Raw genomic sequence first — 24,706 nt, 5'->3', positions numbered from 1 at the left:
AATGAAAAGTAATTAACGCGAACACCGGTCGTTTGGGGTCGTATTCTATTGAAAGATGCAATTGATGCCACCGGAATTCATATCAACAATTTGAATAATGATCTAAATTCGTGTCTAACGAAGAAAATGTAATAATAAAGCGTGGTGTTGGCTTAATTTTTGTTTGCCTACAGCAACGCTTACCCTCATAGCTACTTTCAGGCAAATATAAGGCAAATGTCAACCTTATAATTGCCTGTAGGTAAATGATTCCAATTTTGATCTCTTTTTATAAATTCTAATTTTTTTTAATTACACTTATTGTACATAAAAAACTACCTCATTAACTTACTTCTTATATACCCACGATCGCACAATTATGGAAAGCATTTGATGTATCAAATCCTTTAAACAATTAAATTACTTCAATTTTGAAAATCAGGTTAGTTCAACTTAAGCGTTCAAAAGTAATAAAATTTAAATGTATTTGTTATCGGTTTGTCTATCTTTTTTCGATGTGGAAAACTTTGCGAAAATTATTTACGATTGAAAATATTGAGATAGAAAAGTAAAAAAAATAAACAACAACAACAAATACCAAAGTGCTAAGTAAACTTGCTTCAAGGCCTAATTAATACGTTATTATGTCTGTTTTAGTATTTAATGGATCAAATCCTCCCGATACCTTGGATATACCGAAAAACAAAAGCTCAAGAAGACGTTTGCTCGTTACTAATACACAAAGAACTCAAGCTTAAAGCGTGTAGATGCGTGTAGATATCTTGCGAAAGATTTACTTTTTTTATTTAGAGGAAATTTTCAAAATTGCAATTTTTCCAAAAAGTAGACCGATCCGAACCATTTTCAAGAGCGCTTGTCCTTGATCCAAAACGCATCACTATACCAATTTTCATAAAAATATCTCAAGAATTGCGACGCGTAGCTTAAACACAAAGCTACATGGACTAGCACAAGACGGACAGACAGGCTAAGATCAACTCAGATCACGATTCTGCATCGATCGGTATAATAAATGTTTTGGCTATCTTAAGCTCTTCTGCGTGTTACATACGTACACTAAGTTAATATACCCTGTACCACAAAGGGTAGGGTGTAATGAACTTGTATATGCAATGATGAAGGCCGTAATCCAACTATAACTTGGGCAATTGCTTTGAAAATTATTAAATAAATGATCTAAGCAACTGAAGGAAAAGCTTAATCCTACATTTCCTCTAACAGCTTCGTATGGATCTGGCAACGGTAAGTTACAAATTTCAATGGGATCTATAGCTCAAAGAAATATTCTTGCGAGTCTGCAATTGTGCCTGCAAGAGCAGTTTATGGACGCTAAGCAAGATCAAATTTTCTTTCTTATGAAAACACTGTCATGCTCAGTTTTCATTGCAGGGTTGCATTGTAGACATGTCCTTTAATTGACGCAAAACATTTTGTATAGTAACCTGCACGCAGGAATTTGCCTAAAAAAACCTAAAATCACAGCCGAACAAGCGTTTTTTTTAGACTGATGAAAGCGGTGAGTGTAAGATACTCGACCACAGCCGTATATAATTTAGTTTTTTCTGTTAAGGTGAATTTCACATTTAAGAGTTTTGGATTTACTTTTTAAGAGAAAATAATGGTAAATATTTTCTTTACAGTCAGGCAAATGGTCAGAGAAATGTTAACGTCACTCTCGTCATTTGCATTAACAGTAAGTTTACTTTTGTTCGCAGTATGCAGTTAGGCGTCAATGAAATCATTACAATGATTGTTTTTTTTTCTTTCTTTTCTTTAAGTCTAAGGCGACAAAGCGTAAAGTGAAGCAAGTGAAAACACTATAAGATGTCACGGCTCATCATTAAATATCCCACAACGCACTAGAGTTATTCACATATCGACCGTTATATGGCCAGTGATCCGAACCATTTTCAATATCATTTGTGCTTGAACCAAAACATATAAGTGCAACAAATATTTCAAAAATTTGCGGTCTGTTGAATACAAGAAAACAAGACGAAGTGCCGGACGGACCAGCTTAGAGCGATGCAGAAAATAATTCCGAAATAATCGATATAGCAAAAAGTTGGTCTCTTCCGAATTCATCTGAGCGTTGCATATACCAGAAAAATAAATTCTGAAATTTATAGCAAATATCCCCTTGAAACGAAAAAAATACTTCAAAAATTCATTAATTGTTGCAGGAGAGAAACGAAAGAAAAAAAAGAAGAAAAGAAAGAAGAAAAAGAATTTGATTGAAGAAATTTTTATAAACATTTATAGACATTTCTTATATGCTACTAAGCGTAGGTTTAATAAAACCTGAATGAGCTTTTTTTTAAGTTTAGAGAAAAAAAAAAAAAAAATTCAATAATATCAGTATCTACGGATATTGAACTCGTAATTAAGTTTTATTCGCTTAACCATTTCCATTGCATTAGTTACCTAAAGGCAGCAATCGCACAAAGGTAATCACTTCACTAATGAACATCACTGAAAGTAAGGATAATTTAAAGGTTCTCAATAAGGTCATGTTTGTTTAGGTTTTTCAACAAAGATTTCTTTCGGTGGTAATTTAAGCATGGCGGGTATGCACGTTTGTTTTCGTTTTTTAATAGTGATTTCTTTAGATTGTAGGGCCATTAGTACTGAAGAGCAGGTTAATGTTACGTTATTCATTTATTTAAAGTGTGTTTACATGTTCCGTACAACAAGACAAAAGTTGGTAGGAGCATGGGACAGCAGATACCCACAACTCGGAGATGAACGCCTACGCTATTTATTTTAATTGTTACAGTAATTTAAATAAAAATCAGATAGAAAGTAAAACAGAAAATAATGAAATTTTAATTGAGCCAAAAATAGTACAACAAATCACACTGCATTCCATGGCTACACTGTTTTTACTCTAATTGTCTATTCCGCATGATTAGTCAAGCGAATATGAATCGCGAATGCCAAGTCAGTGTTCGCCATTATTCAAATCTCAGAATGATAGAGAATACTCGGTCGTACTTATGGTGAGCGCTCAACTAATGAGGCATAATACTTAGAGATAGAGGCTGACGTTCATTTGGAAATGCTTACGGAGATGCCAAGCATACCGGTGCCATTTAGTCAGTATTTGCAGATTCAAAACGCAGTGCGGTGGGGAATATATGGTCGCATTTATAGTAAGTGCTTGCTCGAGAAAAAGCGATAACACCTATCGTCTTAGACTCACACCTATTAGGCCGCGGCCACTCGGAAACACCAAGCATATAAATAAGACCCGAGATCAGAGTCGCGACTAAATATCATGTCTGTGTTAGCTGATATATCAGAGCGATCGAGCATACTTGACCGTAACTATAGTAAGCGCTCACTTGGCACAGGGATAACATACATTCGGGCAAACTACCTACTAGGCGACGGAAATGCCAAGCGTAGAAATAAGTCCCAAGACAAAAGTCGCGACAACCTAACATGTCAGTGTCCCCGGAGGTTGAAATCTCATAGCGATAAACCATACCTAATCGTAACTACAGTAAGCGCTCGCAAGTCGTAGGGATAACGCTTACTAATTTGCGCGTATACCGTCTAGGCGTCCGCTCAGAAATGCTTACAGAAATGCCAAGCATAAATCCCAAGATAATAGTCGCGATAACTACTTTGCAGGCAGCAATCACCCCCTATATCCTTCTCTTTCCCCGCTTCTTTCTGACCGTCGAGGAACATCCGCTTACTGATTGGTCTAAAAAAAAAACAATTATCAAAGCGTTATTGTTGCAGGCAATGCAACATTTCCACAAAGTTGACTAAAAGTGTTGTCCTTTAATCATATCCGTCCATATGTCTATTTGTCTGACGGCTTACATATTATCAAGTTAACTTATGAGTCGTAATTTTCAAATTATTTTGACGAAATTTCGATAAGGTGTTGTAACACCCGCTCCAATCTCAATAAAACTGTAACGAAAACGACAATTTTCACAACTAACCGATATGAAAAAATCCCGATTTTGTAAAATTTGTTACGCGAAAAAAAATATTTCACTCTTAATATTTCTACTTAAAATGGCAACTCATCGTGTCGTATAAGCAAGATTCCAAAAGTTCTTTATACATGGTAATAAGTTTTCTTTTCTATGATTAAAAGGGATATAAAATACTATTGCGATATATAGACAATAAATGATATATTTTTATTTTACCGACTTTTTTCAAGTTAATGCATGCATGGTAGAATCCATCTGCCTGCAAATTCGCATTTTCGTATTACTTGCAGTTTATAAGTAATCAGTTAAAAAACGAGACGCACTCTCCTTAAGTTCATATTACGTTGTAGACGTGTTCCGCAACAAATTTAGCCCATTTTCAGTACAAACCTGCACGCAAGAATTTCCTATGTTTCTATCAAATTTGAAATCGATATCTTAATTTATGCAATCAGGAAACACATACACATGCGTAGACGGACAGGCATGCCTAAATTGATTAAAAATTTAGATAAGCGTATTTTATGGTAGTGTTTAGCACATACACACAAACAAACACATCGCCTCAAAGGCACAAGAAGATAAGTGGACGGACGGACGGTTCGACGGACAGACATACATGCTTATATCGATTCAGAATTTAATACTGATTGAGAATATGTGCATTTTATAAGATTTTTTGAAGCTGTACCAGGTTTAACGCATTCGATGGCGGGTATAAAAATTTATATTTATATGAACGGTCGTCACTATTAAATAAATATAGGCAATTTGATTTTATTTCCGCTACGATACCGTAGTTAAGTGTTAATGATTGGCAGTTACACGTTGAACATTTTTATTCTAAAAGAAAATTCACAGTATTTTCGCATCCTTTTCATTTTTGACATTTAAGCAAAAGTTAAGCAAATTCAAAGTAAGTAAATTATAATGGATGTATATCTATATATATATATATATATGTAATTTCTCTCTACAAATACTTATATATATTTAATATCTCTCTACATATATATATAATCTCTGAAGCATTCATTACACATTGAGGAAAGTTGTACATAAATAACAGCAATATGTAGAAAAAATGATCAATCAACTGTCTCTGGCAAATTGAAAATGTAATATAAATTATTTTTATTTTTATTGTTGCTGACGTAAAGGCGGAACTCCGTAAACGAAAAAGAATACAAAATAAGACCAATTTATGACAGGTGTGAAAAGTTACATACATTAACCGTAGGATGAATATTGCAAATATCTACCACACACACACACACACACACACACACACACACGCACCATTCAACAAATTTCATAATCGAATGCAGCGCATTCAATATACTGCTCTGCACAATAATTGTGAAAATACAATGACGTACGAGTCATACATAAGTAATATGCATGAACAAGCAAAAAAAAAAAGAAAAAAAATGACATTTGGTTGCAGCCAAATCTTCTACGCCCACCAATTCTACCTTAAAAAAGAAAAATCAAAAAAAAAATGAATTTTGATATATCTTATAACGATGGGTAGATCGAGTAGATTTTCCCTAATTTCATACAGTTGAATAATAGGCTTGCTCGAGTAATGCAATTTTTCAATTTGTATCGTTCCAAAAGCACACGTCTTTTTAACTGCTATTGTACTCTACACATGGACTTTGACCGATTTGATCGGAGTGCAAGAATTTCCAATATCACATAACACACATGGATGGACGGACAGGCAGATTTTCAAAGGTTTCTTTGTACGGAACCTCTTGGCAAAATGCATCCTTACTCTCATCTTGTTATGGTTATTTGTTTTATACTTTTTATACTTTTTTTTTTTTTAAATATGGGAGTTGCCACAGTCTAGTGCATGCCTAAATAACTAAGTCTTACGAACTTACCGACTAAGCATTAACTAGTACCTACGACTAAGTACACTCTACCGCACAGGAACTTAAGGCCGCGAAAACCGTCTTGGTTGTAGAATTGAGTGTATGATTGTGTCATATTTCATACGCTCTTCTAACGGATCGAATAAAAAAAAACCTTATGGGACTTACTCGTATTATTTCATATAATTTGTTGCAGGCAAATGATGATGAAACAGGGTCACTGCCGATAGACAAAAGAAAAGAAAAACAGGTAAGAACAGTATACTCGGGCAAAGCCGGTGTAGAGTTAAATACCTTACCCCATTTCACCTAATACAGTTTTTCAATTATTTTGACAATAATACACCAAAACTTACTTATATTATACCGATCGATCGAGAGCTCGTCTGTTCGTCTGTCAGTCTGAAGTTTTGTTCAACGTACAAGTCACAATTTTTAAGACATTTTGATGAAATTTGATAGCCTGGCGTCTTTCGACTCAAGAACGAACGTTGTTGAAGATATTTCGGATCGGTCCAGTTTTTCGAGCACTCCCCTTACTTTGAAAGATCATTATATTAAGTTTTTTGCGGACGCATGTGAGATCCAGGAGGGCAAGGATTGAAGCAACTTTTTTTATACTAAATCATTTTCTGAAATAATCTAAGCTTGTCTTTCCGCCTGTCCTTCTGATGTCTATTTACGTATTGTTATGCTTAACTGACAGGCCTCAATATTCCAGATATTTCGATGAAATTTGGTACATTGACGTATTTCGAACTCAGCTATTGAACGCTATTGAGGATGGTTTATATCGGTCCATTTTTCCGACCACACCCCAATTGGAATTTTGGAATGAATACGTGTACTAGGCGAAGCAGTGTAGGGTATCTAACGGTCCAGCCTTGACCGACTATAGTGTTCTTAATCGCTTTTTATTTGCTGAATTCGGGAAGAAGAAGCAGATTATTGCGTATATTTTTTAACTTTTATTTATGCATATTTAGACATTTTAATGACATTTTTTTTTTTTTTTGTTATTGATTTGAAGAAAATGTTAATAAATTTTTATATAGTTCACGTTTTCGGAATTGTTATTTTAATTAAGCAAATTTCGACGGAATCTTGCATTAATGATCGCAGCTTATTTGAAAGCGAATCTAAAATGGCGAAACATTTTGTTAAAATCGATTGCGAGCAAGGCGGTCGACAGAGAATACAATTTGGAATTATATATTCAGAAAACATTATACTAACAAGCAATGAATACAAGGTGGGTGACTCAGTGACTTGTTTTATAAAATATAAAAATTTACGTGGTCCAACGAGACCGGGACGATATAAAAATATGAATACAATAGTGGAAGTATGGAGGATGGATAGTTATATAGCTGAAAAAGATATTTTATCGCGCACATCTGTGTCGCTTAAAATCCTTTTATTAAGAAGGAAAATGAAATTAGATACGAAATTAGCGGCGCCTATGCCTTTACCAGAACGTCCGTATAAGCAACAGGGTACGTGTGTTGTGATTGGCGGTGATAAGCCTGATACGCAAACCAAAATAGTTGAAATGAAAGCCGTTGTTATCGATCGGAAAGAATGTGAATCAACTTATCCAAATTTAGGCGAAAATGTTCTATGCGTAGAGATTCCCGATAAGTTTTGCAATTTTGAACATTGCGATGAATATATCGAAGGCTCAGCACTTGTATGCGATGGCGTATTAACTGCGTTAATCGGTCCTAATCAACCCTGTTTTCCTCTTAAGCCACGCACTTCCGCTGGCATCTACGAAGCTACCAAATGGATTAGATCGCTTGAAAAATTAATTAGTTCAGATCGAGAATATAAAAAAGCATTGGTTACCGTTGTACTTTCCGCAGCTAAAAAAAACATTTACGATATTGGAATTATATTAAGCAAAAACAAAATATTAACAGCTTACGCGCCCAATTTACATGAAACAAGAATATTCGAACAAGGTAGTTTTTCTGATTTCTACGAAGCTAAAGGTCACATCGAATATGGCGCAGGTAAAACAATCGATTGGAATAAAGCGAGAAGTCATACAAATACTACAATATTTGCACCGCGTGAATTACAACTTAGTGTAATCATGTTAAACGAGGATATACATTTAAGTCCTCAGACCGCGTATTCTATGCGCCTGCCCGAGACTGCTCCCCGAAGGAATGCGAAATGTATAATCGCCACATTATTTCCACGCTGGATGAAATTTTCACTCACTTTAATGGATTACGATGAATGTGTTAAACGATTACCACAACTTCATAAAGATTACATGTGCATACGCCAAATACTTCCGCATACAGACGATTGCATACAAAGTGGAAATCCAATTATATGCGATGGTGAACTTACGGCAATTGTAGCAAAAATGACAAATTGCAACAAAAATTATCCTCGTCCAGTTACACCAATTCATCGTTATCGCTCATGGATATTGGCTACCATGAGAGGATTAGAATTATCGGGTAGCGAGCAATCAACGTTTGCTTGGCTCTTATGGCTTATAAATTCCTTTATAAATCTAAATGTATTTTGGCAAAACAATTAAAACGGGAAATACTTTGCAACTTTTTAATAAAAAAATTAAAAAAAAAATTATGAATACGATCAAATCAAGAAATGTCTTCATAGATGCCCAGTGTTTATGGTGGCTCCCTAAAAGTTACATATATGTACACTAAACAAGTTTAAACGCTATAGTGGCACATAGCTCAGCATTAAGTACCATAAACAACCTGGTTTTGTACATGCATTGGTACATATTCATATAACACTTTTCAAAATAAGACTTTATAGGGGAAGGATCGACAAAAAGAATCTGATTTGAATCGTCTGGAATAGCGTCCCTCCCTGGTTCAAAAGAAATCATTGTACCAAATTTTATCAAAATTTCTCCAAAATTACTTTCTCTGGATTGAATGCAAGAGCAAAATAAGACGGATAGACGGACACAAAATTTTAAATCCATTTATAAAGTGATTCTGAATAGATACATAGGGCATAATAAAAGGTTCTCGTATCTCATGTCATCTTGGTTGTTGCATACATCCGCAAAAACTTAATATATCCTCGTGCAACAAGTTGTGCAGAGCATAATAAATCGATTCAGTTCTAAAAGAATGTTGGTGTATCAAATTTCTCCAAATTGCCTCAATAATTGCGACTTGTAGGTTTAAGACAACAAAACAAGGCAGACAAGCTAAGATCGATTCGGGAAGTGTTTCTGAAATTGATTCCGAATCGCTCAGTATGATATTAAAGAAAGAAAGGAGTAAAGAACAACATGAAATTCAAACTAGTTTGACCCAAGAACGAACACTATTGAAAACTTTTTAGATCGGGTCACTTTTTCGTCTTCTTCCCAGGAAATATCTGATTTTGAAATGCCTTTATATTAACAATAGAAGAGTGGTTTAGGGTAGTTAATGGTCAGACGTGACCCACTACAGCGCTCTCACTATTTATGCTTGGTAAACATTAGGAAAACCTAACAATAATAAAAAATTAGCAAATATTATCTACGGAGTAATTTCCCGACTTTGTACCAATGCTTATAAAATATAAAATAGTTTGCCAATTGCAGTTAAGTAATTTATTCGATCGAAACTTTTGCTATGTTGGCGTTTTATCGTTATGATAGACGTGTTTATAAATCGATCGGGACCATTTTTCGACCAATTGTGTCAGTGGTTTTGGCGAAAATTTTTTATAGCAGGTTTTCGAAAATACTTGCAAGGAATCGGAAAATATGAAAAAAGTGTCGATAGCTTTTGTAGGTTTTCTAAGTTTCTAATTTATTATGGGTGGGTATACAAGCGGATCACAAACATTTTTTAATCTTGACCTTTTAATTGATCATAAAATGTCATCTTTCTGCAGTCATTCTTACGTCCGTGGCGATACCTACAAGGGTTGCGAATCCAAAGGACCCATTTTAGTAAAAATATATATATAGATTATCGGTATCTTGACTGGGTAGAGTAAAACTGATCATAAGCACTGAAATATTTTTTAATATAATTAAAAGCCACCGAAAAGAGTTTTTGAGCTTTACATGTATTATAATCATTTTTTTCGAAGGTTGAAGAAGGCCAAGTTGACATCCGCAGTAGTTCCATTGTTAACCTAACATTATTGCTTCAATCTTGCTTCGGTAACAGATGATGAAAAACGTAGTGATTTAAGTTAATAAAAGAACTGACTGTTGACTTTAGTAAGAGTAGTTCGTTTTCATCTTGGGTACTGGGAAGATGTTTAGGAATGTCAACCAACCGTGGCGGGCGTTGGAATAAATTTTCCGCTTTTTTTTTCCGCTCAATTATCAAGGCGAGCAATCATACTAAATAATTCCTTGTGAGTATGATTTTTCGTGATGTTCAGCAATCGGGCAGATGTTAGGCAGAACCTAAGGCAATGTGGGTGTAAAAAAAAAACACACGACAAGAAATGGTAAAAAAATAGATTTATTGCTGGAAAAATTGGAGCAATCATCGGGTACTTCGGTAACAGAAACTGACAGTTCTTGGCGAAGGAAAGCAATATCGAAGAAACTGCCAGCATGTTGAAATTTTTTAATGGAGAACAAGTGGCCGAGTGGGTGCACACGTTAGGCTAGGAAAACTTATACAATCATACTATAAACCATTTCTCTCAGCTTTTCGATTATTAAGAATTTAATAATGATACGACTGTCAGTTTTAGAAGAAAAAAACCTCTTTTTACCTATGATGTTATTAAGATGGTATAGGATGACTTAAAACGTAATGAAAATAGATGTCAAATGAAATATTGAATGAAATTGATAGTCAGTATTGTGCACACACAAGCACAGTGACGAGATTGTTTAATGAATGCTAGGAAAAAATTAAAAATAAACTAGAGTCAGCAATGATTCAAATTTTATAATTGCATAGCAAAAAAAGAAAAATAAAAATTCTTCGTTTCTCATTAAAATGGAATTTTTGCATATTTTTCAAATATCTTCTGCTAGTTGTGTTCTCCTAGCTTAAGTAACGTGTTAAAATCTATACAAACGTTATCAATGTTTGTGTACATTCATTACAAGCAAATATATTCTTTGTGTCTTTAAAACTCTACGTATGTGAATTTCTAGTTTTATGCACATATATAATACCAGCATTAAAATTCCAATTTCGATTTGATATCACATGATTTTCAAATGTCGAACGCATGCATTCACATTTAAATATGTCCAAAAATATGCACATATATATATATAAAAGGTCATCCATTTTATGCTTTCAAAAATAAACGTAAATAAATTCAACTATTAATTGAAATTTGCATCAAACTGTCTTTCAATACATGGTTCGGAATTTGCATTTATTTGTGGAATACAGTCTGTGCAAGCATTGAATGAAGTTCTCATTGAGACCTATGACATAGCCCTGCCGAGAAGATCTACCCATAAAAGGGGAAATTTGTGTTATTGTGGGAACAAGGAAATAAATCGACTCTGGAAGGAATGCTTGAGAGCCAGAAGGACAGCCCAGCGATCCGAAGCCGAATCGAGCTTCGAAAGTGAACTTGAAGAGAGCGGTTAAAAGCAGAAAGCCGTTTTCAATCCATGGCGCACGGAAAACAATGTCATCCTAAAAAAAATTAATGGACAAAGTTCGCTAGAAGTTACTTTTCCGTGTACATCACTTTTCCGACACAGACTACCGCACATGTAATTGCAGATTACCACGGTAAAAGAAAATGAATCGCTGCTAGCTGAGCTAGAGCAGCAGAGAGAGTTATTGAATGGCTGTACAGAACGTGTTAAAAGCTACCCACGCTTATATTTCGTGCATGTGGAGTGAAACTTGTACTTGGTTAAATGATTTGTTAAGTAAGGATGATTGTACCCTTTGGCGTAAGCGAAACACATCTGATGTTTCCAGAGGGCTTTCGCTCGGGAAAGATGATAATTGATTTTTTGCGTCAAAAGTTAAGTGATTTCAACTTGGACACTATGTGGATTCAATAAAGTGATGCGATATGTAAATCAATTTTTTCGGAGAAAAATTCAATGATTCTGTCATTTTTCCAAAACGACTACATGAGCTTGTCGCAAAGATCAGGCGAGTTGATGAAGGAAGCGCAGATATAAGGAAGCACAGACATAAGTGGAAAAGCTGCAAAAATTTGTGTCTGAAGATTGGAGAAGAAACGGTTATTTATTTCTACATGAAATCTTTTTTCAAACTAAAAATTCTACTCTCTCTCTCTCTCTCTCTCTTATATGTGTTACAGTCTAAAAAAAGATACGAACTTTTGATAAATTTTTGCTATCAACCTAATTTTATTACAAAAATTTTTAAATTTACAACTTTTTCTGGAAGGCTTACTATTCATAAGAAATCGCACAGGAGTGGGGTCCAAGAAGTAAGTCCATGTGGTTGCATTTGGTTCGTTTAATTTTTATGTCAAATTGCGATCGCGAAAAAATTTTTATCATAAAACATTGACATTTAGGCCGTTTTGGCATATAAGAGACTACGTCTCCTTGGAATAAAATAGGTCTACTTGGTTCAAATTCGGTACGTTTGATTTCGTCTGCACTATAAACCAATTTTCACCATGAAATATTAAAACGTAGTAGTAATAGAAAAGTACAAAAGTAGTAGAAGAAATATTAAAAAGTAGTAGTAGTAGAAAGATTCCGTTTTCCCAGGTATGGTTATATGAGAGGGATTTCAAAAAATTGCCCTATCCCAACTCAATATTTTATAACGACTTAGAAGGTTGGAGTACTATTACTCACGGTTTTTTTTTTTTGTTTAAACATTTGACCCTTTCAATTGGGGACTGATCGGAAAAGTTGACCAATCCGAAACGCCTTCAGTAGCTTTCGTTCTTAGGTCGAAATAGATCCATACCATACTTTATCGAAATATTTTGAATATTAAGACCTTTAGATTGGACACAACAATATATGGATAGACCACACACGGATAGACGGTCAGACGGTGGTTAAATCGATTCCGACAAGGATTCGGTGTATTAAGAGGTGAGCCTGGTCGGTATAATAAAAGATGCATCAGTTTAAAGCTCTTCCGCACAAACTTAATATACCCTACATCATAAGTTGTTTAAGATATGGAAAAATGGCATGATGCCATGTCTAAGATAAAAGAAAATTTATATTGATATGGTTTACCGTTAAGTTTTTATTACAAAAAAAGAAAAACTTATTTGATGACCGTATATATCGACAGATATGTCGACAGACAGTTATGCATATGTATTCATACTTTATACATTTATGCATGCCTCGTATGTGTCATATTATATGAAATATGTTCAAAAACTTAATAACAAGATTGTTTTAGTTATTTAATCGTAAATTGTTTTCATTTAATTTGTTTTATTTGAATAATGATTATTTATTTATTGTTTTTTGTCTATTGAAAATTCTATTTTTTAATATCATTGTTATAAAATAATTAATTGCAAATAAGTTCTATGGTTATAAATTAATTAAAATTTTTTATGCCGAAAATATTTTTCGAATTTTTCATTCACTATTAGTAACGAGTGCTATGCATACGAGTTTGTTTGGTTATAAAATCTCAAAAATATTTGTTTATTTATTGAGGCATAGAGTTTTTTTTAATGAATTATTTTAAATAATTAAACATCGTTCAGTGGGGGCCCGCCCCCCCCCACTCTCTCTTACCAATACACCACATAATTTATTAGAGCGATTAAACAGCACTTGCTGTTAGGCGGAAGACGCATTACAAAATTTCAACTCGAATACAAACATAGTAACATAGTAACATATTCAGCAAATTAAATTCAAGGAAGTTATATAATTTAGTAAATGAATGTCTTAACTACTTAACTAAGATATAAATCAATCAATGTTGACTAAAAGAAGTATTACTTGATGAATGCAACCGTGAGGTTAGCAAATTCCAGTTTAGCGTTGACAACCTGCTCTGGGATAAATTTTATAACATTGGACCGAATGTTACTGCATTCCGAGAAATCACTCTATCACGATTTCTAAGTTAAGACGCTTGTTTTTTGTCTCCATAGCATTAGTTGCTATCGGCGCTATTTCGTACTTATTATTTTGTATGGTATTGGAACTATGCTCTCTCCTTCGCTCTATCCGGTGTTCCTTGAACAGTACATACATGCGGAATGCCGAAGGATGCACTCAAGAGTTTAGGTTTTTTAGAGCGGCATAGAAAATATTTTCCTCCAGCCAAAATCCCCTATAACCAGCCGAAATGAGGTATATACCTCACATGTGTGGGCAAGAACCGCCAAATTTTACTTGGAAACACACAGAAACTTGTCCACCAACCAACGCCTTTAACATAACAGTTTTGTCCGCATTCACACACACTCGTCCTGCAATTGCTTGTGTACAGTATGACGCTCTACTGCGACTGGCCGTTTTTTAATCAAACTTCCCGCTTTTGAAACAATCTGTCAGCAATGATTGATATTTTCATTTTTTCAACCAGGAGAGTGCCACCAACACAGAAGACAGGTGGACAAACATGGTGAAATCAACACAGACTTTCACGCTGACTAAGAATATATAGACTTTATAGGGTCTCTGAAGCTTCCTTTTGGATGTTGTAAAAAAAACAAAATGTATATACCCCCATCCTACAGTGGTGGGTAAAAAAAGGAAGAAAAAAAAAAAAATGGATAATATATTACACTCAGGTGATTCAAACAAATGGCGCTACGGATATTAGATATAGAGTTAATGGTTCATTTAGCCAACATTACGGTTAGTTAAGTTTTATATGTCGTCGATGGCACACATCACCGCCCTTCCAATTAGACAGGCAAGGTAACACTTTATGGCTCTTTGATGTGTTTTTGTGATCGAATTATTTAAAGCTAGATTATGTAGATTTTGGCCGAATAGCTTGTACTCTGTCCGCAAAAAACTTAAGAATAGTTCTTATGCATGGAATGAAGTCATAGTTTGATATATGCTTGCAAAAGCAGTAGCGTCTTTGTAATGGTATTCCACCCGATCAAGTTAGATAGTTTTATTTCAATGTTAAGTATGTTTTTGTTTTATGCTTTTAAATTATTTCAAAGGAACTCTTTTTGCCTTCAACATATTAGAATAAATTTAAAAGCAAAATAAATTTATAATTAAAATCCAACATTATTTGACCTGAACAATCTATAGCTCTTTATAAGGAAAATCGGTCATGATCAATTTCTACACTTGACATTTTCAAAAGTATTGGGAGAAAAATTTTTTAAATTAAAATTTTTTTTCTTTTACGCCTATTAACAATGGATACAGGCATGCTGCATTCATCTTCTCGCTTGACAAGCAAAGAAAAAAAAATTCAAAAATTAATTTAGTTCTTCTTTTCCGTTGGTTGTGGTCCCCGAGAAAAATATGAAAAAATTGAAACAATTTATATGGAAGGTAAGTGCGTTTACTTTGCTTATTTAAAATATATTTCATATATTGAGTAGGAGACCCAGCTGAGATTCCCATACTTTTTCTAGGAATTTCTTTGGTGTCTCCTTCGTTTCGTGACTACAAAATGAAAGGAGAAAAGAAATTTCGTGGAGATATTGTTTAAGTATATGCTCATTGAGGATTAATGGCCTTTTTAAATAATTTTATGACTATATATTTCAAAGCGGAGGTGGTCTCAGGTTATCTGGCCCTTGTGTTTTTCTAAGATCTTATTCGTAGCATGGAAATTTGAAATTCCCTGCGTTTTTCTAATGAATGCAAAGAAAAAAAAAAAACGGAGTTGTATTACCGACGCAAGTGTTATCAGAATTATATCCGCCTGAGTAGCCGAATGGACTAAATTGCTCGACTAACAACTCAATGATTGTGGGTTCAAATCTCAAGTGCGGGAGATTTTTCAATTAAGCTGATAGCCTCAGATGTTAATATGCTTGAATTTATTTCTCTGAGTAAATTAATTACAACAACAATAGAAGTTATATCCAAATTTTATGAAAAAGAGAGTGTCACAAATTGCCTACAAACCCCACCCCCCTCCCCCTCAATTAATGTTTTAAAAATAATCTTGACGTATCCGCCAGAGTGGTGGAAGAGGCAAAAATCTTGACTAAGAACTTTATTAGTGGTCGCGGGTTCAAATTTCAAATGCGGTAGAGTTTTCAATAAAGTCAATAGACAGACTTAGATGCTAGACTTAGAATTAGACTTAGAATAGACTAAATTAATTACACCAATACTTAATATTACTAGCCTTCGCGTGTTGGTAGAGATATCTTTCAAACTATGTAACCTATGTAGGGAATTGCCATTAAATGTTGGCGCTGCTGGGGTAGCAAAGATTCGCTTTATAGGCGAGTTTTTTTTGTTTATTTAATTTAAAATATTGTCGACCATGAACACGAATTTCTGATATTAAATAATCGATTGACCATCATAGGTTACACGCGCTGCATCTCTATACACACATGCATACACACATATTAGGTTGTCCTATACGACATATCCCATCTTGATTAAATGATTCTTCAATTCGTAATCTCGCGCATTTTCAGCGAGCATACTGTTGAGAAGGTCCATATCCGTCGCTGCTGAGCCTTCATTTTTCTCTAAACTTTTCGAACAAATTGCGAACACTTCCATAAAAAGCGCAAATCTCCTCTGCAGGGTTCTTTGCACTACTATCTTACGTAAAGACCTGAAGCGTAACATGCCGAAAACGTTTCGTTTGGCTATCGATATTGAACGGCGTTGAAAAAGATTTTACAAGTGACTTTGAAAGAGCTGTGAGACGACTCATAATTGATTCCGTAAACGAACAATAGATAAGCCTTCATGTTTACAAACACAGCGTGCTCGATATCATACATAGTGCGGCGGGGAAAAAACGTATGGCACATCCCTATATCTGTATATATATATGTATATATATATAGCTTTTTGTCAAACAATAATAAATAAGTTGAAACATAAACATTTCATTTACATTTACAATATGAAAATATTGATGGTTTCGATGATGCCGTTATTTCATATATCGGTTATGATGATATACGGTTTACATGTGCTGTGATGTACATGTACTAACATGAAATGAAAGCCATAATTTGAAGTGGGCACTGCACTATAACATATATATATGTATATACAGCATGCAAAGTAAAAGAGATATACCGATGAATGGAAGACTCATAAAAAATTGATAGTCACGTTGTTTAATAAAATCGTATTAGTTCTGAGACGAATTTTGGATACGTATCGCCCAAATCGCCGATATGAGCAAATCGGTACCTTTCCGATCAGTATTAGGTAATCAGGAAATTTCTTGCACGTTTTCGCTATGAAATAAAATAATTTTTCTTTATATAAGGAATAAACGAAATTTCGCAAACCAATTTTGGCAAGTATGTTCTGCTTCGATCGTAGATCTGCTCTTCGTAACTCTATATATATTATAAGTGCTTGCATATATTTTGATCATTTCTTCACTTGAAAAACGCATCTATTGTGAAAAACTGATGCAATGTATATTAATCAGAACATTTTCATGATCATTTACAACTTTTTCGCATCTCTCTGGCAAAGTGGCGATACCGTGCCGAAAGAGAGATATTGGTTTTTCAGTGATCCATTTTCGCACATCTTTAGAATTCCGAAACTGCATGCCAGCCAAGTCATGCTGGATCGATATGAACAATAGGTAATCAGAAGACTCTATGTCTGATGAGTACGCTGGGTGCGGCAGAACTTCTCATTCGAGCTGCAACATTCCTTAAACAATTCTTGTAAAATGTGGCCGAAAGTTGTCATGCAAGAGGATGACTTTGCCTCTGTTAATCACAAGGGCTTGTCTTTTTTGCAACAATACATACTGCAGTTTGTTCAATTGATATCGGCAAACATCTTCGGCTTTAACACAGCCGTAATACTCTATGCCTTGCTAAATTTCACACGTTTACTAGCTGTGGATTCAAATTGCCACTGAATCTAGCCTCTATGACTAATACGTACATGTAGCGAGAGACCGAACGGTTTAGGTAGAGATCCTTACGTTGATAAATTTCTCTACATTTATAATTTGGTTTTCAATACATACACAGACACGTGCTTTTTGTGCTTGATAAATTGAGACCTCAACCCTCTGCGTTGGTTATAAAAGTCCAGCAAAACCCGCATGTTTGTCAAATAAAGTTTTTCATATCATATATCCAGGGAGTGAGAAGTAATAAATACTTTTGCAAAAGAATAACAAATACATAATGTATAATAATTATGCAACGTATGTTCGTGTATTTGATGATTCACGTAAAAGTTGCAAATTTTTCAGAAATATTTTCTTATAAAATTTCAATTCAATTCATAAAACTGATTTTTAATTTAAAGACTGAGAAATCATTGAAAAAAGAAGTGTAAAGTAAAATGTTGTTAACTTTTAAATCTATTGATTTCATCAACATTATCTTCTCTCATTCACTTAGTTTCTTAAACTTAAACTTTCCTCTCCAATAATCAAATCTTCTAATCCTGTTAGTGTGGTTTCTCTTTCTATCTTTCTTTGTTTTCCGTAAAGAAAAATTTAAAAGTAAAACGAATAAGAGCATTATAGCCGGTTAAGGCCGACCATTAAACACCCTACGCCATATGGTCTAATACAATTTTTATTTTTAGGTCTCATCTACAGCCTCAATTTCACGTCAAAAATATATTAGTAATTAATTGGCTGATGTGATCAGGATTGAGGGTTTGTACTATACCCTCGTCCTCCACCTCCCGACCAAATGCCACGGCAGTCCATAGTTTTTTGAGAATGCAATGATTTTTCGATGGTTATCTGTGGATTTTCACTGCCAGAGAGGCGAAAATATTGTTAGTTAACATAAACACCAAGCAAAAAGGAAACTCACCGCTGAAGAAAAATGAACGAAATGTGCCCGCTGCAGAAGCAACATTTTTCTTGTAACTTTTTACAATTTTAACACATTCAGCGCTTGTTAAACGACCCGTATTGTAAATTGGCAAACTTTGCGCTAAACCTATGAGGTCCTGGAATGCAGCACTGTTTTACATATGTTATTATAAGAGGGTTGCCAAGTCCATACTACAAAATGGATAGTCCTATATATGCGGGATTAGAAAAGTTGAATAGTATTTTCTTTTCAGTTGATAATGAACTGAAATCTTATTCTTTTAAAGAACGGTTACAATAAGTCATTAATGTTGAATGTGAACGAAGTTCATTTAGGAACAATAACATTTTTATTTTCTGTTTTTAGCCAACACAGTATTGGACAATAAATTTACATTATCTCATTTTAAATTTCAAAATGCAGTCTTTAGATATCTCGCAATAACAGAACATGGACTTGCCTCACTTTCAAAATATACGGCCCATGGTAACAAATATTTTCTTTTTGTTTAGATATTTTATTATGTTAAAAGCATTAAAATCATTTTATTATTATTAGGTAACAAAGGAATTTTTTACAATTAATTTTACCTTTGTTGACTATGTGATAAGTAAAAGCATGTTCCCTAAGATGCGAATTTTAGATAAAAAATTTCTACTACAACTTAGACATTATAATGCAGCGGTATTGCACTAGCAGTCATGTTTAATGTCGTAAAGCTATTGTTAGCTTCGTTTGCATCACAAAGAATCAGTTATCAGTAGACATGATAAACGCAAGAATGGATGCGCAAATCCAAATGCAAAAGATGTCATAATGCGCCATAATATTGACTCAAATGCTGTATCGCGTAATAAAATGGATAAATTTTGATCGGTCTTGACACTTTCACTAACAGCATCAATGTTTTCATCGTGCTCGCCTCTCAATGATGCGTGGGCCTTAATAAATCTGCTTCTGATCCAGTTTCTTTAAATTACTTCATAGTTTTGTACGTCAACGATTACTTCGACTATAATTTGCTCGTAATGCACAGAATTTATCAGCACTTTTTCTTCTTATTTTTGAGAAAATGCGGTAAATGAAGCCTTGAAACAAACACGTTGCCGCTTATTACATAAAGCATGGAAATTTAGTCCTTTTGTTTGTTTTTTGTTTTTTTTTGTCTTTTTTAGGTTTACGGTGATGAGTCTATGATCTGGTATCATTTTCTTACTTGTCTTATTATTATTATTATTATTATTAATTTCGCCAGAGAAATAAATTCTAAGACTAAACTCTTAAAAGCACTAGCATCTAAGGCTATCGGCTTTTATTAAAAACTCTACCGCACTTGAGATTCGAATCCACGACCATTGACTTGCTAGTCGAGATTCCTCGCCTTCGGCTATTCAGGCGGATTTACTTGTTTTAAAAGTTTACAAGGCTTGATATACAAAATTCCAATTTAAAATAAATCCTTGAACGCTTCCTAATGCCACCTAACAGATACGTTTACCTGGCAGTGCCTTCCTTCATATCAAATTATTAAATTTTGCATGTGACAATTCTTACACATCTACCGGAAAATACTGAAATGAAAAATTATTGAATTAATTTGATGCAAGTGTCTTCTTATCATATGTTGGCGACGTGAATTTTCGGTTTAATATAATTTTTAAGTGCAGGAAATATAAATATATTCAAAATTAAATCGAATTTGGCTACAAACAATGACAATGATTCACAAACATTCCAATATGTAATTAAAGGAGTCGTAATTAAATTAATTGAATGCAAACGTATCACGAACATTTGACATATTGGCGTAAATTTACTTTACTTTATTAACGCAACTATTCAATCAATTTGTCACATTAAACTGATAGACTACTTTAAAGGATAATGAATTTTGTAAACTCATAAATTTAATCACAATAACAAACATCTACATGTGTAAATTATAATTTATGAAAACCAGTAAGAACATTATAGTTGGACAGAGCCGACTATTAGATGCTCTACATGCCTTCGCCTAATACTGTTATTTGTTGCTTTTGGTAATAATCCATCAAAAGTTAAATATTGATTGATAAGGAACGTTTATATGCGGTAGCATACGAAAACTTACCCTACACGGTCCAAATTCAGTAACGTTGATTTCTTTACCAATTCGCTATTATTAAATAATTTTTCGCAATGAAATAGTGAAAATTATATCTTTTTATAATATAAAGATTGAATTTTCATAGGAGCAGTTATATGACAGAGGGTTCAAAGGTTACCCCAATCGAACGAAATTTTGCATTATATAGCGACTTTGCAAAATAGGGCTTTATAGGGGGAAAAAGTTTACCGATCTAAACCATTTTCAATAGTGTTCGACCTTGAGTCAAAACATGTTAGTGTAACACACTTGATCAAAGTATCTCAAAAATTGCGACCTGTAGCTTGAACAACAGTTTGTGCGGACAAACAAACAGACAGACAGGCTTAAATTTTGAATCGATTGATATAGTAAGCGATGGGTCTGTCTGCATGTTTCATGCATCCGCACAAATTTAACATACCCTGTAGAAGAAGTGATATAAGGTATAAAGCAAAAAGAGATTTCAACTACACAAGATAACGTTATACCTTAGCTAATGGATCATTTTCCTGTCGTTGCCTGTTGTTATTGTTTCAATGCACTCACAGTGTCAAGCACTTTCTTCACATTGTCACTGTTTTTTTTTTTTATCTTCATTATACTCTAGACGACTTGTCGCATAAGAGTATACTAACTTTGTGAGGATGTATGCAACACACAGCAAGGCCTGAGACCAATCCGCCTTTGATTATACCGATCGATTTATAATCACCTTCTGAATCACTTTTTGAACCGATCTATGCTTGTCTGTCGGCATTATTTCCTTGCGCTCAACCTGCAGGCCGCAATGTTTGAGATATTTTGATGAGCTTTGGTATGCTGACATGTACGGCCTAAGGCAACAAGATCGCCAATAATTTTTAATCGCTTCCCTTATAAAGCTTTATATTGAAAAGTCACTGCTTGAAGAGCTGTAGAGTGGTGTAGGATATTTAATAGTGGTCAATGGTCCACCATAATGTTTGGCTTTTTAAATACGATATATTGTTTTATAGCCAATGGTTTTTTACTCTTTCCACAGAGAGAGAAATTTTACGATAGCACTTGAAACGCTTCTGAAAAAAATCATCATATGTAAGGCGCAGATACCTTACGAATGTCATTTTTAAGCAAATGCTTCGCTGGCTTCAGCTCCGGAAATTTCAATGTTAAGGGGCTTTCTGTTGGCCAAGCGTTGAAAAATTAGATGATATTTCTCAAGGACCGGTTCAGTATAACAGAAACATACGACAAAAGTATGAAGAAAATACCATGAAGCTGCTCAAACAGTGGTAAATCCCGGATTTGCGTCGCATAAGTTTAAAGCTTTGCCTTTTTTGTGGGTTTGGAAAAGAATCACGCTTTATAAGCTACTTTCACCTGACCAGGTGGTTAATTTCAGTCGTAACGCGCGTAGTTAAGATAATTCGTTATCTGCTATCAGGACAATGTCAGGCAATACAAATTTTTAATAGCTCGATTGAAGAACTTTATCTGGATATTTTTGATGCATAAACCGTATCGTAAGGGCCTCGTCTATGCCCGTTACTATTTGTATCGGTTTCTGTGGAATACCTGTAAAAATCACTTGGTTTACTTTCTTACCAAGAAATGCCAGAAGTTCCACAATGATGGCTTAATGGATTAACCACAAAAAATTGCAGATAGTTATCAATCAATATGACACATATTTCCTTTAATAAAATTCGAATGGAATACAAAAACAAAAAAATAAATATTTTGAAATCTTCTTTCACATAATAATTAACGGTCTCCCTCAATTCCTTTGGGAACTGTAAGCTACATGGAATACTTTTCATATGTCAATAATGATGATATGACACAAGTTATTCATAAATAAGACTAACGTCACGGAAAACGCTTACTTTAGTGTCAGTAAAAGAGAAAAGGAAGCTTAAACATTGTTTATTTCTTCCTTTTTAACGACTTGCTTGTCCTTATGCCTGTATTTATTGAAATTTATTTATACTTTTGTGATCCCCGTTGCTAGAACATAATCTTAGTGAATAAATCTGAAACGAATCTTAACCAACACAACTTTTCATTTACTTTTGTATTTCATTTCACTCATAAAAGGCAGATAAATGGTTAAATTCAACTGAAACCGATCTAAAGTAAAAAAAAAAAAAGATAAAATAATATTCTTCTATTGCTCTTTCATCCTTTTCTCTGCACACATTGCTTACAGTTGCTACAATAAATTTAACTGAACGGCATTTTGTTCATAATACAAACTGAATTATATGCGCCTTAGAGCAAAGCATAGTCGCCTGCGTCCTACTTGTAACCGTATTTGCAGATGCGTAAGGGAGACGGCTTCGCGCTCGATCTATGAACTGAATGTAAACATTTTGTGCATTTAATTCCAATTTTTTTTTTATTTCGTGTAGCCTTGAAGGATTCGATTAGATGACAAGCCGATTGATCGAAAAATATTTTCTATTTAATTCGATCATTTCTCTTATATCTGAGAGAGAGAGAGAGAGACAGACAGACAGAGAGGGAGAGAGAGGTAGAAACGAAGAGAGAGGAGGAGATAGAGGAGAAGAGAGAAGGGTAGGCGGAGAGAGGGAAACAGAGGGAGAGAGAGAGACAGGGCACTCTCTTAACTGAAAATCACAAATTGATCAATAATTTATATATGTCAAGAGATCTCTGTTTTTTAATTGCCACCTGCAAATAGGCAAAAATTTAGTGCACGTCCTTTCTTGGATATGTGGGCCGATACGCTGAACCTTTCCAGGGTTTTGGCAATTTTTTATTCCAAGTTCAACATCCGTTCCTGCTCGGGATTATAGGGATTTGCGAACTTTTAGTACGGTGATTGGCGGAGCACTACCAAACTCGATTTCTATCCATTGGCTAAAAATATGCTTGCTTGCACCCGAAGAACTATTCTTTTTCTTATAAAATCTTGCCTTTTTTCTCCAAGAGTTCTCTGCTATGGAGGCCATATCAAACTAGCTGAAGTAGTGCCGGTACTGTCATGTAGTAGCTGCTGCAAAAGCTTGAGGGAGCTGATTGACATGTGTTCCTTTAGAAAAAGGCAGTTAGGTTGGCTTTTCGGAATTTTCCGGCGGATGTGAACGCAAAAGTAATTATGACTAACCAGCGCTGAGGGCTTTATAAAATAAATTGAAGCATCATGACAGTCAGAATGTTCACATTGCTTCTAAGTAGCTTATGCTTAGGAGAATCTCCTATAATTCTACTGTCTGAGCCATGCGGAGACGCAGGTGTGATAGAAAAATGTATGCTGTTTGGAGAGTCACTTGTAGTTTTACTGCTTGAGGGATGCCAACGCAAGACCACGGAATGTGCTCGCTACGGTTCTTCGTTGATTATCATCGTGGCTCTAGTAAATCAAAAAACGTGAAAGCCATAAATAGTGAAGCGCTAGATAACGTTCGGCCGATCTGCAGAGTATGTTTAATGGCCACACACTTTAAATAAATCTGCTACTGATACAAGTCATTCACACAATACACTACAATAATTCATCCCTTTCGTCACAATACAAATTCGTAATCTTCTGACGCTGTTCAATTCTTTTTCGCTCTCTTCTCATTGTATAGAAACTTTGGAAGCAAACAATTCTGTCGGTTGTTTACCTCCAATCTCTTGCACGAAAAACTCAAATGAAATAAACTCAACTCTTCGAGAAAACCATTGCTTACTCCGACTTGAATTCCGCTGGAAATGATGCACACGTCCTTGTCATTTAATCTATATCACAATCATTCTGCTATCTATTCAACGTAAGTTAAAATGTTCGCGAAGAGAACAGAAAGAGAGACAGAGACAGAGAGAGAGAAAGTGAAAGGGCAAGCAGGAAAACACTT

General features: G+C 34.5%; 1 long non-coding RNA gene across 1 annotated transcript; it reads left to right on the top strand.

The window, feature by feature from the left end:
- Nucleotides 1-634: 634 nt before the first annotated feature.
- Nucleotides 635-1,848, top strand: LOC119638537. The gene is made up of 4 exons (XR_005247449.1): nucleotides 635-1,242; nucleotides 1,390-1,570; nucleotides 1,641-1,693; nucleotides 1,779-1,848. It is a non-coding gene; the product is annotated as an uncharacterized LOC119638537 (long non-coding RNA).
- The last annotated feature ends 22,858 nt before the right edge of the window (nucleotides 1,849-24,706 follow it).

The sequence above is a fragment of the Glossina fuscipes genome, unplaced genomic scaffold, assembly GCF_014805625.2.
Source record: "Glossina fuscipes isolate IAEA_lab_2018 unplaced genomic scaffold, Yale_Gfus_2 90, whole genome shotgun sequence".
Classification (NCBI taxonomy): Eukaryota; Metazoa; Arthropoda; class Insecta; order Diptera; family Glossinidae; genus Glossina; species Glossina fuscipes.
The sequence above is the reverse complement of the archived record's forward strand: the minus strand, read 5'-3'. Positions and strand labels throughout refer to the sequence as shown.